Source organism: Bactrocera neohumeralis, chromosome 4 (assembly GCF_024586455.1).
Source record: "Bactrocera neohumeralis isolate Rockhampton chromosome 4, APGP_CSIRO_Bneo_wtdbg2-racon-allhic-juicebox.fasta_v2, whole genome shotgun sequence".
Lineage (NCBI taxonomy): Eukaryota > Metazoa > Arthropoda > Insecta > Diptera > Tephritidae > Bactrocera > Bactrocera neohumeralis.
In genome coordinates, this window is record NC_065921.1 from 71346249 (window position 1) to 71362751 (window position 16503).

Sequence of the window (16503 nt, forward strand, 5' to 3'; positions counted from 1 at the left end):
ATCGTATAACAGAAATAGAAAGATAACAATAGAAATTCTAATATTTTGTATATAAATAAAAATGAATTGCTGTTCGTTAGTCTCGCTAAAACTCGAGAACGGCTGAACTGATTTGGCTAATTTTAGTCTTGGAGTATTCATGGAAGTCCATGGAAGGTTTAAACGATCAGAAAATATGGGGAAATTTCGACGAAAATCTAAAACCAGTTCGATATTTTTGGAATAATCTTCAACAGGTTCAATAGGTTATTCCAAGTGCAGAAGCCTTTGAGCTAAAACAGTTTTAACTCTTAAAAATTCAATCACGCGCCTTCCACCTCTAAGGATCACCCATTATATGGATCCTATGCCGAAGCATGTTGTCGAAGTAATATTACACACTAGCACACTTATCAAGGTTGAACATTGGGAGGTACTTCGGACGACTCGTTTTCTCATCATACGTAAAATATTTTTCTTTTCTTTCTTGTTATTTTATTTTTCGTTTCTGATGGGTTTCAACGTACTATGATTTTTTTTTTTGCTTTCATAAATTATCCACCGTGGTCTAATAGTTTATTATTTTTTTAAAGCGCTTTCAAGCACTGAAAATGAATGTGAAGTACATACATATATACATGTATATAGTATGTATGATATATAGATATTATAATATCAATATTATACTGCTTGAATGAATTGACGGTCGTTGCGAACACCTGAGTGTGCTTATCAGAAACACTATCAGCAACACGTCATATTGTAGTATAAGTATCTAGTCATACCCTTGAATTGCTAAACAAAACTAAAAATAGAAAAATCAAACAGTTTTAGAGCTAAAGTAATTACAAAACTGTCGACTAAATGAAAAATATGTATGTATATATTACTCATATGTCATAAAGGTAGACACATGGTTTTCAAAAGAAATAAGACGCATATAACTTAAGGGAGAATAGGTTTCCTCGGGTAAAAAACGCCTTTTTTCAAAAACCATGAAGATCAGTTGAGTAGTTCTCGAGAAATCTTGTCAACCGACTTCAAAAACACAGTTTCGAGAAAAGCGCGTTTAAAGACGACACACTAGTCTAAGTGTCTAAGCCTCGAGCGCACTAGTTCTCAAGGCTGTATCTCCGAAACTATTACTCGGATCAACTTGAAAACTTGGGACAATGTTCTAGAGGTGTTGTAGAATTTAAAAATGCAATAAAAAAAGCGATTTTTCGAAACCCGTAAACCCATGTAACCCCTTAATCGTATTTAAATTGATTTCGGTCAAAAAACCGTCGCAATTAGCTCGATTAAAATCAAGCCGAGAGGCCCAATTTTACACTACTGTATTCAGCAATTGGACCGTATGTTAGCAATAACGTGCCTAGTGTTCTCTTTCAAGGCAGCAATCGGCTCGGGTTTTACTGAGTAGACAAGCGACTTTACATGACCTCACAAAGAGTCAAGCGGTTTCAAATAGCACGATCTTGAAGGCTACACCGCAGACCCACAACGCCAGATAATGCGTTCACCAAAAGTCTTCTTCAATAAATTGATTGTTTCGTTGGCTATAGCGTCGTTTTGTTGGAACCAAAGGTCGCCAACATCAAGTTCCTCTAATTCAGGCACTGGAAAGTTATTTATTCATGTCTCTATAACGTTCCGCATTGACAGTAACATTATGGCCGACTTCAGTTTTTGAAGAAATGATTTCCTTTTCTCATAAATCACACTCAACAGTGACTTTTTGAGGACGTAGCAGCGTCTCAACTCTGATTTGTGGATTATCATCACTCTAAATAAGACAATTTTGTTTATTAATATACCTAATCAATCGAAATGAGCTGCATAGCTGAACAAAATTTTCGTATGAAAACCTCGGGCGGTGCCCATCTCGTCTTGAGTTCATTTGCTTTGAATTTTTTGAGCCCGCAAAGCAGGATCTTTCCGCAAAAGCTTCCATAAAGAGCCATATTGAAAATCACACGTCTATTTTTATATTTTTTATTACATACATACATATATATTTCATCAATATTATTTTTCTTTCTTTCTTTCTTCAAAACCTCCAAACCGTTTACCGAATGGCATCTTAATGGCCCGATAGCTATGAATGACAATATCGTTTCTGGTTAACTTTCAACCAGTGGTAGCGAATTCGGTTCTACAAAGATTGATTCGTGTTTTTAGTTTATGGTAGGGTACGTAGAATAAAACTGCTGAAAGTCCGACAAAGTCTGGTTAGCTAACCACCGTTTAGATAACTAATTGTAATCTTTTTTATGAAAAATATTACACGAAAACATAAAAATTTTTACTACAGCTGATTTCTGTTTACAATTTATTTGCACAGCTGTCACAGCTGTCATTTTTTATTCGTTCACTTTTGACAGATATTAACTGACGGATTTGCGCTAACCGCTGATTACGATAAACATATTCAAGTCTACCTTTTTGAGATACAAATGTATTCAAGCAGACTTTAAGTAACGCGAAAACTCACGAAATTCACTTTCGTTTATTTTCGCGTGTGTTAAAATTAATTTTCGCATAAACTGAGTGATCCTCAGCTACAAAACATATTTTATATACACATGTACATATGTATGTACATATACATATATGTAGTACCACATTCATGTATACATATATGTCTATACATTTGTTTACTTTATTTTATTTTTATAATTCTGTTTCTGTTTCTGTTGTTTCTGTTTTTGTTTCTGCTGTCATTTTGCCATTGTTGATTTTAATAAATATATAGTAAATGTTTTTCATAAAGACCAGTTTGTGCAAGTATGTTTGTATGTATGTCGGTGCGCTTTGCCGGTTTGTTTATGCCATTGAGTGCCGACTCTTTGTTGTTGTACGCTTATGTCATCCGCGAAATTAGTCAATTAAACTCACTTTCCGACACTCAGCATTCAAGTCTCTGATAAATCGGTATTTCTCTAATAAACATTGTGAGGTCGTACATATGTAAGTATATATGTAAATACGAACATATGTATGTATGTAAGTACAAATATATGAAGTAACCTGAACAGTGTGCATTAAGTTTGCCATGAAGCTTGTAACACTCAACTTTGGAGATCATATAAGGTATTTCTAATCAAACTTCAACTTATTTTTTTTAAATATATTTATAATGAACTTTAATGAACCAAATATGTACCATTTTGGTCACCCACTTTCTGCTATTTTTCCGCTAGAAACATTATTCCATCAGTGTAAAATTTTTCTGGTTTCTCGACGAAAAACTGCGACAAGTAATTTTCAAAGGCATCTCTAGAAGCCAACTTTAATCCATTAAGCGAGTTCTGCATTCACCACAACAAATAGTAGTCCGATGGTGCAAGATCAGGGCTATATGGTGGATGCATTAAAAAATTCCCAGTCAAGCTCTCCCAATTTTTGCCGAGTCATCAAAGAGGTGTGTAGTCCAGCGTTGTCCTGATGGAAGACGAAGCCCTTTCTGTTGATCAGTTCTGACCGTTTCTTTCGATTGCTTGCTTCAGTCTCATCAGTTGTTGATAGTAAAATGTAGAATCAACCAGGCTGGAGCAGCTCATAGTGTATAATTCCTTTCCAATCCCACCAAACACTCAGCATAACCTTTCGAGGCGTCAATCCTGGCTTCGCGACCATTTGTTGAACTTCACCACGCTTGGACCATGATCTTTTTCGCATATTATTGCCGTTATTGATCCACTTGTCGCCTCCTGTTACCATTCGCTTCAGAAATGGTTCGATTTCATTTCGTTTCAGCAAAGAATCGCAGATGTTTTGCATTCAATATACGAAAAGACTTTTTCGACTACCCTATTTTACAAATATTATAACGAGCACACTTCGTATTGTAAGCTGGCATTGAAAACTTGAATTTAAATAAGATATTTATATTAATATAAATACACTCACCGGCAGTTGTATTTCAGTTATAAGAGTTTATGACATCATATAGCGGCAACACGTCACCATAAACTTGAAAGTTGACTGTAGAAACCGGCTTTCGGCCAAGAACGTCAGCAGCGTGAGCCGGCGCTTGAACGAAAAAAATTATATACATACTTTTTAGATACTACAGCTGGCTAGAAGAGTACACACATAGCAACATAATATGTTGCTAAACACACGAGTATTAACGAGGCTTAATGTCGTGGCTTTTGCTTTTCTATTTATTCTAGCGGCATATTATTTGAATTTACTTCTTCAGCACATTCTGACTTAGTTTCATAGTTATTTTTACATTTTTGGCTTTACTAAGTATATTTTTTTATATACCACTAAGTAAATATTTATTTTATATACTTATAAATTCATTTATACATATGTAGTATTTTTTAATCAACACTCAATGTATTACATTATTGCTTTTCTACAAGCGTCTTCTTTGTTCTTTTACAGTTGACACATACTCGGATTTCGTCTACAACAAAAACTACTTTATTTTAACGAGTGAGTAATTAAGTCAAACTTTTTTTTAATCAAATAAAAATTAAACTTGCCATTTACATGCATAAAAGTGTACATATGTATGTTTACTATTATATAAATTTCAGTTTTGATCGAAATTGTTCGTGACCTACACCTTGCCACGCAATTTCAAAACGACAAGTGCTAATTAATTGATGGCATAATTTGCATGTTGTTGTTATTTTTAGATTTTTTAAGGCAACTATTCTTTTCGATCAAATTGCTAGGTGCACTCAAGTGCAAATTTTTTGAAGAGATGCTTTATTCGGCAGTCTCTGTCGAGAGTAATTTTATGAACTTCGATAGCCTGAATAATCATGAGATTTAGATACGGTTATATCGGCTAAGCTGCAACATATAGAAAGATGGGGATGATAAATGGTCCAGTTTTTGTTCTAGAACGACTTTCCTTCTCAATATGATGCCAATGCAGATTCAAGAGTTATTCTGCGTCCCATTCCGATGTGAGTTTTCGGTGTCTCTTCTGATGGTTCCAAGATCGACGAAATTATCTACGACTTGAAGTTAGCGACTCTCTTTCCATGCAGCTAACGAGTGTGATGATTAAGTTTGTTTGATGCTATTTCTAATGAAAACAGACACTCACGCATTCCGCTCTCTAGTTAGTGAACTCATTTTTGCCGTCAAATACTGCCGCTCTGCTGCTCACCTTTTTGATAGTGGATGCACTTCGCAGCCAAATGTCTACGGTCACCTTAAAAGCAGCTGCCTGAAAGCAATACAGTGGTCCGGTAGCATAAAGCTTAGATTGACGGAGAGGTTATACTTTGCTTACGAATGAAGCAAGTGCAAGTCGAACCTTCTAAAACGTTGTGATTGCAGCCTTCGTCGTCGAACTATTGTGGAAAAGCTCACTGCACGCCGGCTTCTGCGATCTTTTTGCAACAAGATATTCTTCGACGATGTAAGAGCCTTGGAGAAAAAGCCACGCCATGGTAACGTGTCTTCCGCTACAACGCAGCGATCCAAGTTTTAAGGAATTCAGTTGAAGAAGGAGAGTATATATCGTCGTACACTTGTTCGGACCCGAAAGAAGACGATTTTGACGACATAGAAGGCATCTTTGGTCACAGCGTTCTTTTTTTTACGTGGGGGCGGGAGCGCAAATCAGATTTATGTTGAAGAACTATTATGTGTTGATGCGGATTGTTAGACGTTCCGCAACGGGGTAATGGAGATTCGGCGATGAGTTTCTCTCCCACCACGTGTTTTTACACCGAATTCATATGGTCACTGTAGCAAATGCCACAAGAACCTACTAGTTTTCTTGTCCTCTTCGAACTAATACACCTTCATCATTACCTTGACTACGATTTCGTAGAGACATTCCAGTTGCATGCCCTTAAATTTTTTAATGGGTCTTCTATAGTCGTTATCAGATAGGGGGATGCCGACCTTGCTCCATCGTCTTCAATATTTGGCCTTCAAAACCCTGAAAGGGTCTTTCTTCCAACAGATAGCCCTAGGTATCCAGAGGATAAACAGGTTGAAGATGGAAGATTTCAGCTCTTGAATGTGGGGTGAGTGCAGCCCTCATAGATTTTATGCACTCCTGATAAATAAAACCATTTTGAAATCATTCTATATCTATATTTACGTTTCACCTTCTCTCTCAAATTTTGAGGTTTCGATGAAACTACTTATGTCCGATATATTTTCAAATATTTCCGTTTGAACGGAGAGACTTGTGAACAGATATATGCATACTACTATGAGAGAAAAAAGGAAGATTTTGATTATTATTTAGCCACGGGAGATTCTTCAACATTTAAGTCATGTTCCCCAAAGTAATCCTCCTTGGCCTTATTACACTTGTAACAATCGTTTTTTTCCAATCCTCGAAATAGTTGATAAATACAATTTCCGGAATAGCCTTCAATTCACAGAGGGATTCACTTTTAATGTCTTCAATTGACTCAAAGCGGTTTCCCGGACTGGTCGTTTGAGTTGGCTGAATAGCCAGAAGTCACAGCGGAGCTTGTCTTTTATTGATTGTCTCTCTTGGCGAATACGGTGTTGTGGGTGAAACAATTGCCAGAAAAACTCACGAAAATGAATCCAGTATGCGACGTTTTCAATAGAACCTCGTAGGCTTTTTTCTATGCCTAGTACTTGTTGGCCCATAATTAGCCGACCTTCGGTAGACGTATAGAGAGAAACGATCAGCGGATAATACCCCCAAATAGTCCATTTCCCGTCGGTACAGTTTGGCCGAACCGTTCTCCATTCTCGTCTAGATGGTATCCTCACCTGGATAATCAAAGAAAAGCTTTGGGAAATAATCTTTTGATTTTTGAACTTGTTTAGATGTGTTTTTTCGTAGCTTCGGTTCACCTTTGCACGATATTCAGCTGATTGTTTTCTTGTTTCCGCGTAATCTTATAAATTTAACAAGATTTCGTCATACAAAAATTACAGTTGTTAATCTCGTCTCAGAGGTAATTTGAATCTAATCTAAGCCAAAACTCTCTGTGCGACTCTGATTTAGCACCATCTACTTTTCAGCATTGGAAATCTATTACATTATTGCAGCTGATTTAGACACTACAAAGAAAAAAAATTAAACAAACCAGTTTTTTTAACGCAATGAATCAGAATTCACATGAAAATCGACTTCCTAAATAAAAAAATGCGTCCATTGTTTCCAATATATGGAAAATATTTAAAAGAAGATGGCATTTATTACAAAATATTTTTAAAATGGTTTTCCTGAATTAGATATTCCAACGATGTAATGAATGAACGGCTGTTAGAACGGATAGATTGTCAAGCACCAAATCCTTTATTTTATTGAAATTTTGTTCAACATAGTATAAGATATTGATGTCCGTCTTGGACGTGTGTTCGTGGAATGGCCAACAGTTGCGTTCTACACATGGCTCGATCCTCCCACCGATATACTGTTGGTAAAATGCTACGAAAATCTTCTGCATGTATTCAAACATAAGATTTGACTGAGTAATTTAAAGGTATTTATTGCAGTTTCAATAAAGAAACAATGGAGAGACTTCTAAGTATAATATGTTTAATGAAATATACAAGTATCCATGCAGCTCGAAATTTCGTGCAGAAAATAGCCTAAAATAGAAATAGCTTCTGAATAAAATTTGACTTCAACTCACAACAAAGTTGTACTCCCAAGTAATTGCTATTGTGTACTCGAAATTCAGCACGAACGGTAAAAAATTATCTGCCGCCATAAATCGTAGAAAAAGTTATGACTTACATGTTTATAACATTTTTAAAGTTCAATCGCGCGTTTTATGTGTGAATGTGTCTTTAATTGCTGATTCAGTGTTTTTTTACTAGCTTTAACCCCACATTGGCGACTGCCATGGCGCCAAATCAGCTACAAAATGTTGCCAAACAAGAGTGTGAGTAGTTTTCTATATACTTCAGTATACGTGTGGTGTTCCTTGGTCTACGCATGCGCACCACTAAATGGAGCTCGTAAATTAGACGACGCGTACAATTGTAAAAACAATTTCACACACATTTTCTCGTTTGAAATTGGCACACAGATGATGACGACTTGGAGTGACGTGATGACTATGATTCAGTTTGGGGTGGAATGATTACCTCATTGCTGCTCGCTCCTCACACGCTTACAACACATAACAGCACCTAGTATTTGTCTGAAACACAGTTGCTGCGGCACTCGCAGACAGCAAATTATAAAGTGTGTTTTGTTAGATCCTGTTTATGGATACGTTGACTTAACGGTACCCGATTGTCGTGCCGATATAGAAACGGAAAATGTAATTATTTGGTCAGGAAATTTTGCAAATTGACAGTCAAATTGCCGTCTGGCGCCAAGCCAGGCGAGTGGGCCGTTGGGGAAGCCAACACAGTTGCAGAAGAAGAAACTCTGGCCACATTGTAGACTTCAATTAAATTGTAAAACAATAAAAACGAACTACTTGCATACAATACGAGCCGTGATTTCGGTGCTATGTACTGTATGTAGGTACATATAGTATGTGACAATGTATGTATAGTATGTATCTATGTATAGCACACACATTGCCATGTATTTATATACAAGGAAATGCTACTGCTTAAAAACGGAAAACAAAAAAATTATAGAAGACACGCGACGCTGATTTTTAAGCTGGGGACTTTATGGCACCACACGCACATCCAGGTCATGGCACAACATTGTAAGCACTTGTCATGCATAAGCGCTGGAAGTAAGTAACCCTTAGCAAATGAATCGCGAGTTGACACCGTGGACGCTCAGAACTGTCAACTGCCAAGAGCATTCATTGCTTTTGCTTTGATTGATCCACAAAATGTAGTGACGGTCACTTAACACACAGGAAATGCAAGAGGATTGAACGATTTACTAATTGTATATCCAAATTGAATATGTAGCTACGAATTTGATTGGATCGTGCTTCACTAATTTATAGAGGTAAAAATCCGGCTTAACTATTAATCATAAATAGATTGACTAGGTGTCCTTCATTGATATTTTGAGAAGTTGTTGATCGATTCCAATAAGATTATTGGTATTTCGGTCTTTATTTTCATTTGGGAATGTCTTTTACGTGGCGAGTTCCAACCCTAGGAAGTGCTGCTTCGCCTTCTCACCTTTAAATGGATGTTTTTTTGGCTAGCTAGAGGATACTTGGCCTTAGATCGGAAGTCGTAAGCTGCTTAAGCCATATGTAAAATAATTGTTTCTGGCCACTCCCAATTGAATGGCGCTCAGAGAACTTTCCTCACTTGCGTGAACTCCTGCCAATAGCTCCATCCTCCATAAAAGTGTACAGCTGCTTCCTGCATATGGCCTAACCAGAACAGGCACTACCCTACAATCACTCCGGAAAAGAAGGTACTCACCATATATACCTCTGGCTAAGTCTTCTTCTTTATTGACATATACAACGCTAACGAGGTTATAGCCGAGTTAACAACAGCGCGCCAGACGTTTTTCCTTTTCGCTGTTCGGCGTCAATTGGAGATTCCAAGTGTAGCCAGGTCCTTTTCCACCTAGTTCCAACGCATTGGAGATCTTCCTCTTCTTCCTTTGCATTCTCCGGCGGGTACTGCGTCGAATACTCTCAGATCTGGAGTGTTTTTATCCATTCGTACGAGATGACCTAGCCGCTGTCTTTTAACTCGCTGAAGTATGTCACCGTCGTCGCATGTATCGTACAGTCGTTCCATCGACTGCGGTATTCGCCGTTGCCAATACGTAAAGGACCATAAATCTTCCACAGAACCTTTCTCTTAAAAACTCGTAACGCCTACTTATCAGATGTTATCATCGTCCCTGTCCCTGCACCACAAAGCAAGACGGGGATAATAAGTGACTTGTAGAATTCGGTCTTTGTTAGAATTGTTCATCGAGAGAGGACTTTACTTCTCAATTGCCTACTCAGTTCGAAGTAGCACCTCTTGGCAAGAGTTATTCTATGTATGTGCCTTTGGCTATGTACTTTTAGATATTTAATCGACAAATAAGCTATAAATATAGCTGAAACTCAGTGGAGTCAATTCCGGACTTATTATGAAGAAAGCTACGGATGAAATTTAGCGTCTTTGCTTAGCATGGTGTCGTCTACTGCCATCAAAGTCTGCTGTCGATTAAAGAAGGCTTCAACACAACGCTGTTTTCTTTGTAAACATGCCACTGCTGTCGAAAAAAGTTTGGGCCAACAGTAAGGCTTTTATCCAAAATTAAATAAAAAATATGAAACAACATTTATTTAGAGAGACGACTTATATTTTAATTGGCCTCAACTTATCTAAAAGCTCGCATACTTCAAGCAGTTTATCGATTTCACCTGCCAGGTTTCCCAAACACCGGCCATTCTTCTTATCTGCGGTCTAACAAAGAATGGTTTGTTTACTACAAGTATAATTATCATATACTTATATACCTACTATATTTATCAGTAAATCCTCGTGAATTGTTTTTTCGAAATCTAGCTAGCTTTATCTATGATAACAGTAACTTTTCAGAGACCGAAAATAGTACTATTTTTGCGATTCAAAGTTTATCGACGTACAAAGGGTTATCCATTTCACGGTTCCCTACTTTTTTTTTTAAAGAAAAAACACAGAAACTTCAAAGTTAATGGGGAATGTTTATTAACATTCGAAAGAACATTCTTTCGCATTTACTTTTTGAAGATTATCTCTTTTAGATATTGGCCGCGGCTACGTCGCAGATGGTCCATCCGTTGTGTCCAATTTTCGATGACTGAAGTCGTCTTGTTGAAACCAGATGTCGCTGAGATCACGAGCTTCAATTTCAGACATCAAATAGTCGGTTATCATAGCCCCACAACGGTCGCCATTTACGGTTATGTGCTTATCGGTAATTTTTTGCTTGGGCAGGTCGAGCAGCTTCAGTTCTTGCACAAGCTGTATTGTGTACGCTTTCTATTTAGGATCTCTCTTACTGAGAGTCTTAATTCATACTCTTTTACAAGGTCTTGTTAAATTCGGCAATTCTCTTTCAGAAGGGGGCAACTCATAACAAACAAACTATGCACCAATGAGTTTTTAATGCAAGGTCAACCAACCACACCAACCATTTTTATTTTGTAATATTTCGATGAATAAGTGTTTATATACATATAGTATGTATATAACTAATGCAATGAATAATGCTTGGCTTTGGCGCATACAAGTTCTTGGGGTGCCTACTGAAGGTGACACATTTAATTCAATTAAGTTAACTTACGAGTACTCACTTACACAACGTTAAGTGTGTGTTGAAGACATATGCATGGAGACATAGTAGTTTTAATTGGAAAATGGAGATGCCTCTAATTCTATTATTCATCAATTATCACTCAAACGTGGCGAACGCTTTGATATCGCTTTGCTGGGGTATGTATGGTATGGTATATTCGTATATCAAACGTTAACGGTAAAGATGGAGCAAAGCATTCCACTTCTTCTCCTATGAGTTTATAATGAATAAATTTATCATTACCCATTTTGTGTCGAGGAGGGTTACTGGAACATAAAGATATTAGTCTTAAACATATTGCTCTAGTTTATATTTATATCTTTCCATCACTCTTGAGAAATGCAGACATTTAACTGAGAGATTTTATGAAATCATAGGTCTCGTCTTGTACAAAATACTACAGAATACTTTTAACAGGCAAGAAAAGAAAAGAAAAACAAGTAAGGAAGGGCTAAGTTTGGGTGTCACCGAACATTTTATACTCTCGCATGATAAAGTGATAATCGATATTTCATTATACGTCATTTACATATTTTTCAAATACCGTATTTGTGTTAAGTTTTATTCCGCTATCATCATTGGTTCCAAATGTACATATATATTATACAGAGAAGGCATCAGATGGAATTCAAAATAGCGTTATATTGGAAGAAAGCGTGGTTGTGAACCGATTTCACCCATATTTCGCACATGTCATCAGGGTGTTAAGAAAATATTATATACCGAATTTCATTGAAATCGGTCGAGTAGTTCCTGAGATATGGTTTTTGGTCCATAAGTGGGCGACGCCACTCCCATTTTAAATTTTTAAAAAAAGCCTGGGTGCAGCTTCCTTCTGCAATTTCTTCCGTAAAATTTAGTGTTTCTGACGTTTTTTGTTAGTCGCTTAACGCACTTTTAGTGATTTTCAACATAACCTTTGTATCGGAGGTGGGCGTGGTTATTATCCGATTACTTCCATTTTTGAACTGTATATGGAAATGCCTGAAGGAAACGACTCTATAGCTATAGTAGTTTCCGAGATATGTACAAAAAACTTAGTAGGGGACGGGGCCACGCCCACTTTTCCAAAAAAAATTACGTTCAAATATGGTCCTCTCTAATGCGATCCTTTGTGCTAAATTTCACTTTAATATCTTTATTTATGGCTTAGTTATGACACTTTATAGGTTTTCGGTTTTCGCCATTTTGTGGGCGTGGCAGTGGGCCGATTTTGCCCATCTTCGAACTTATCCTTCTTATGGAGCTAAGAAATACGTGTACCAAGTTTCATCATGATATCTCAATTTTTACTCAAGTTACAGCTTGCATGGACGGACGGACGGACAAACAGACATCCGGATTTTAACTCTACTCGTCACCCTGATCACTTTGGTATATATAACCCTATATCTGACTCTTTTAGTTTTAGGACTTACAAACAACCGTTATGTGAACAAAACTACAATACTCTCCTTAGCAACTTTGTTGCGAGAGTATAAAAATTTTCCACTTTGTCATTGTAGATATTTGAAATGACCAGGCCCGGAGTATAAGGTAGAGACATACTTAAAAACCTATCAAGCAAAGTTCTAGCGAGTCAATATCGATGTGTGGTCTGGCATTGTCCTGATGGAACAGAATTCCTCTCTTAATCCACTGGGCTCACCGCTCCTGACGGATTGCTTCCTTCAGACGATCCAATTATTGACAGTACTCGTTCGAATTAAAAGTTTCGCGAGATCTTAGTAGATGATTTCAGGCTAATCCCACAAAACATTGTGATGAACTCTGTATAAGTAATAAGCCTTCGAATATCTGATTAACGAAAATACCTTCCTGCAACTTTGTCTTAGACTTGGAAACTTTAATACTAAGTTGAAGCAATATCCATTTTATGGAAGTGACATACATATACCATATACCTTTTGGCCAAGGATAAATCGCAGGAGATCTAGTGATCTCTTTGCCCTCAGCAAGGCTAGCCTCTCATTAATGATGGGGCTCTTGACGGGCCTTGACGGGAAGAAGATGCAGTAGAAACTAGCCAGCACTTCCTTCTTGACTGCCCTGCTTTTGGGAGATCAAGACTTAGGCACTTGGGGGCACATACCTTCAGACATCCCACCGATCTGGCGGGCATAGAAATTAAGCGCCTCTGCAAATTTGTATTGGATACTAAACGCTTTGCCAATCTCTAAGTCCGAACACGAGAGTTCGATTTTCAATGGCTTCACAAAGGACTACTTCTAGTCCATGTGCGATCTCTCTGATCAGCCATCTAACTTAACCTAACCTAACCTACATATCGTCACCTGAAATGCAAAATAACGTAACAACATTTTCGGAAATTTACAGTGGCATGAATGAAACACGAAATAAAATGGAACATGAGTGAAAGACAATTTTAATATTGGTTAAAACTAGTTTATATTTGATCGGAGAACCAGAAAATGTTGAACATATGTAATATTATGTAAGTAATTTGAAGTGGTGAAGCGTAATCAATAAGACATTCAATTTCGAATTTTTTGATGATACGTTATTTTGCATTTCAGGTGACGATATACCATACTTATTGCTTTATCAATCACAGTTGTAGGTGAAGCGTCGGTAGAAGAATTTTATGAGGAGTCAGCAAAGTTCCATGCAGCACATTCTTTTTGTCAATTTTAAGCTTTCTTTGAAGGCCAACACTTTTTAATCCAATAATTTGCGCGGTCTCTACTATCCCATATAGACAAAAGGAAAGTGTTGTGGTCTTTATACATCATTTAAATTCAAGGAACTAATTCCAAGTTCTTCTGGGTTTCCTCGTGGTTTACAGGAATGTAAGCATAGAAACCGCCATTGTGAAGCAGAATTAAAATTCGGAAGAAGACACCTTTCTGACACAGAAAAGACTTTATCCAGCCATCTCAGCTACGCTTTTAGGAAGATTCAAGTTTCTTACCAAATCATTTCGCTCACCCTTCGATAACAATTTCGGACTGTTGTCATCTTCGAATTCAAAAGTGGACTTTTCACCGAGGGTACAGCACCTGGTAGTGAACGAGGGCAAGACGAAATATCTTCTGTCATCAAACAAAAAGTCGTCGCACTCGCGACTTGGCTCCCACGTCACTGTTGACAGTCATAACTTCTAAGTCGTAGATAATTTCAGCTATCTTGGAACCAGTATTATCACTAGCCTCGAAATTCAATGCAAAATAACTCTTGCTAACAGGTGCTCCTTCGAACTGAGTGGTCAATTGAGAAGTATAGTCCTCTCTCGACGAACACAGACTAAACTCTACAAGTTACTCATCATCGCCGTCCTGCTATATGGTGCAGAGGCATGGACGATGACAACATCTGATAAGTCCAAATTACGGGGTTTCGAGTTTTAGTTCAGCGAATTTAGAGACAGCGGCTATGTTGACCAGTTCATGCTGTCCGAATGAATGAAAAAACTTCAGCTCTGAAAGTATTCGACGCAGTACCCTCGGGGGTAAGCAGATGAAGAAGAAGACCCGCACTCCGTTGGACAGACCAGGTGGAGAAGCGGCGTCTAAGCCAATAAAGAAGAAGATGTCTCTCGTCAAATCATTTCACTCACGTTACGAAAATAATTTCAGACTGCTGTCATCTTCTTTTCATCGAGCTTAGGTACAGCACCATTTTCGTAAAAGCTTGGAATCTCTTCTAATGTGGCAGGGGTCTTGTTTTTGATAAAACTTTACGTTTTGCCAAGAAAAAAAACCTGACGTACCAGAAGTTTTTGAGTTAGTTACTTTAGTTTTCAGAACAATTAAGCCAGTTGAAAACAGCCAGACAACATTTATGTTCCAGACCTGAGTAACTGTAAAATATATAAAAAGGTACCATTACTTCTGGTTATTATATTACCTCTTTAACTGTTGCAGCAGCGCAACGCGTTGTCTTCCGCTCCACCTTTAAACTCTAACAGCTTTTATGAGAGCACTTTATTCAATTAAAGCGATTCTTTAGAAAATTTTCACAATTACGCATACGTACATACAAATGTTCTTCTATATAAGTACTATAAGTGCTAAGTATATATGGTATATATATGTATATACATGTTAATAACATTAGCTGGCAGCAATATTGCACGTAGAAGAAAATTCTTCTTTGCTCCTCGTCTTACTTTTGCCCGCGCCCAACCGCCAACTGTCGAAACCATCTGTCGAATGTAGTCAACTTGTTGCCATTTCTATCTGTTTATGCCTCTCCATATATATTATGCTCGTAAATTGCTGTCAATCGTGCATTATTATTAGATAAAGCACAAGCAACCACTGCCTGCCTCCAAGCTTCAGACGTTTGCAAGTTTTGAGTAATCGTCTCTTTTGTCAATATTGTCAATGCCGCCGCAGATGCTGTGCAGTTGCGTCTCCAATTAAAATAGCGCCAGCAACACATCCCTCCCGTAGGTCTGCACAAAAATGAATCATAAAGTCGTAATTCTCACTTACTTGCACTGTCAAAGTTGACAGTTATTGCATTATCAGACGCTCGTCATCTTTACTATCTCCATACATGTACGCATATACTAAATGTCGCTTTTGTCACTTGGCTGTCGAGTTGTACATTCTCGTGCATGGCATATAACTGTGTATGCTGCTTGTATTGAATTAGACGAGTGATGTTCGATAAGTACGTTTACGTGATGCCGCTGTGGGTGTGTCGAAAATCAGGAACTGTGGGTATGTATGGGGCAGTTGTTTCCATTATAGACTGTGGACAGAAATTTCTACGGAATTTTACTCTCATTATACAAAAAAAAAATCGATTATTTTAGGGCAAGCTTGGATTAAAGGTTGTCAACCTAGTCATTATGATGCCATAGAAGACTCCTCTCGATTCAAGCGTATTTTCGCAAAGAACCCTGCTTCCCGATTTATCTTAAGGACGCTAATGTGAAGTGGGCGGATACACTTCGGATGCTCCTTGACGCACACTTCCACAGCAACACGTTCTCTAGGGGGATATCTCTCGGCATGCTGCATGACGATTGCGCGGCCTTTTTGAATCTTCTGGATGAACGGTACTTGACCTGGGCGATCAGTTCGTTCAAACCTCTTAATTCTCCGGGTCCGGATGGCATCATATCAGAGAAGCTGCAACAGGTTGTTAAGGTGTCATACAACTGGTTGACACTTATCTCTGCGAACTGCAAAAGACCGTGGCCCTGGAAACTAGTCAAAGACACGTTTATACCGAAATCTGGCAGGGGCTCCCACGTTACGGCCAATGGCTTTAGACCCATCAGCCTCTCCTCCTTCTTACTAAAAACTCTGGAGAGCCTGATAGACTGATACATAAGAGGGCACATTCCGAAGGAC

The 16503-nt window shown here is 37.9% G+C and overlaps 1 protein-coding gene across 11 annotated transcripts in view; it reads left to right on the top strand.

Annotated features, from left to right (window-relative positions):
• LOC126757542 (protein 4.1 homolog) overlaps window positions 1–16503 on the top strand; it is a 107331-nt gene that overhangs the window by 64551 nt on the left and 26277 nt on the right. For all 11 annotated transcript variants that reach the window (XM_050471532.1, XM_050471534.1, XM_050471535.1 and 8 more), the window contains one exon: window positions 4378–4428. The gene's annotated coding sequence lies outside the window, so the exon portion shown is untranslated. The remainder of the gene's footprint in view (window positions 1–4377; window positions 4429–16503) is intronic.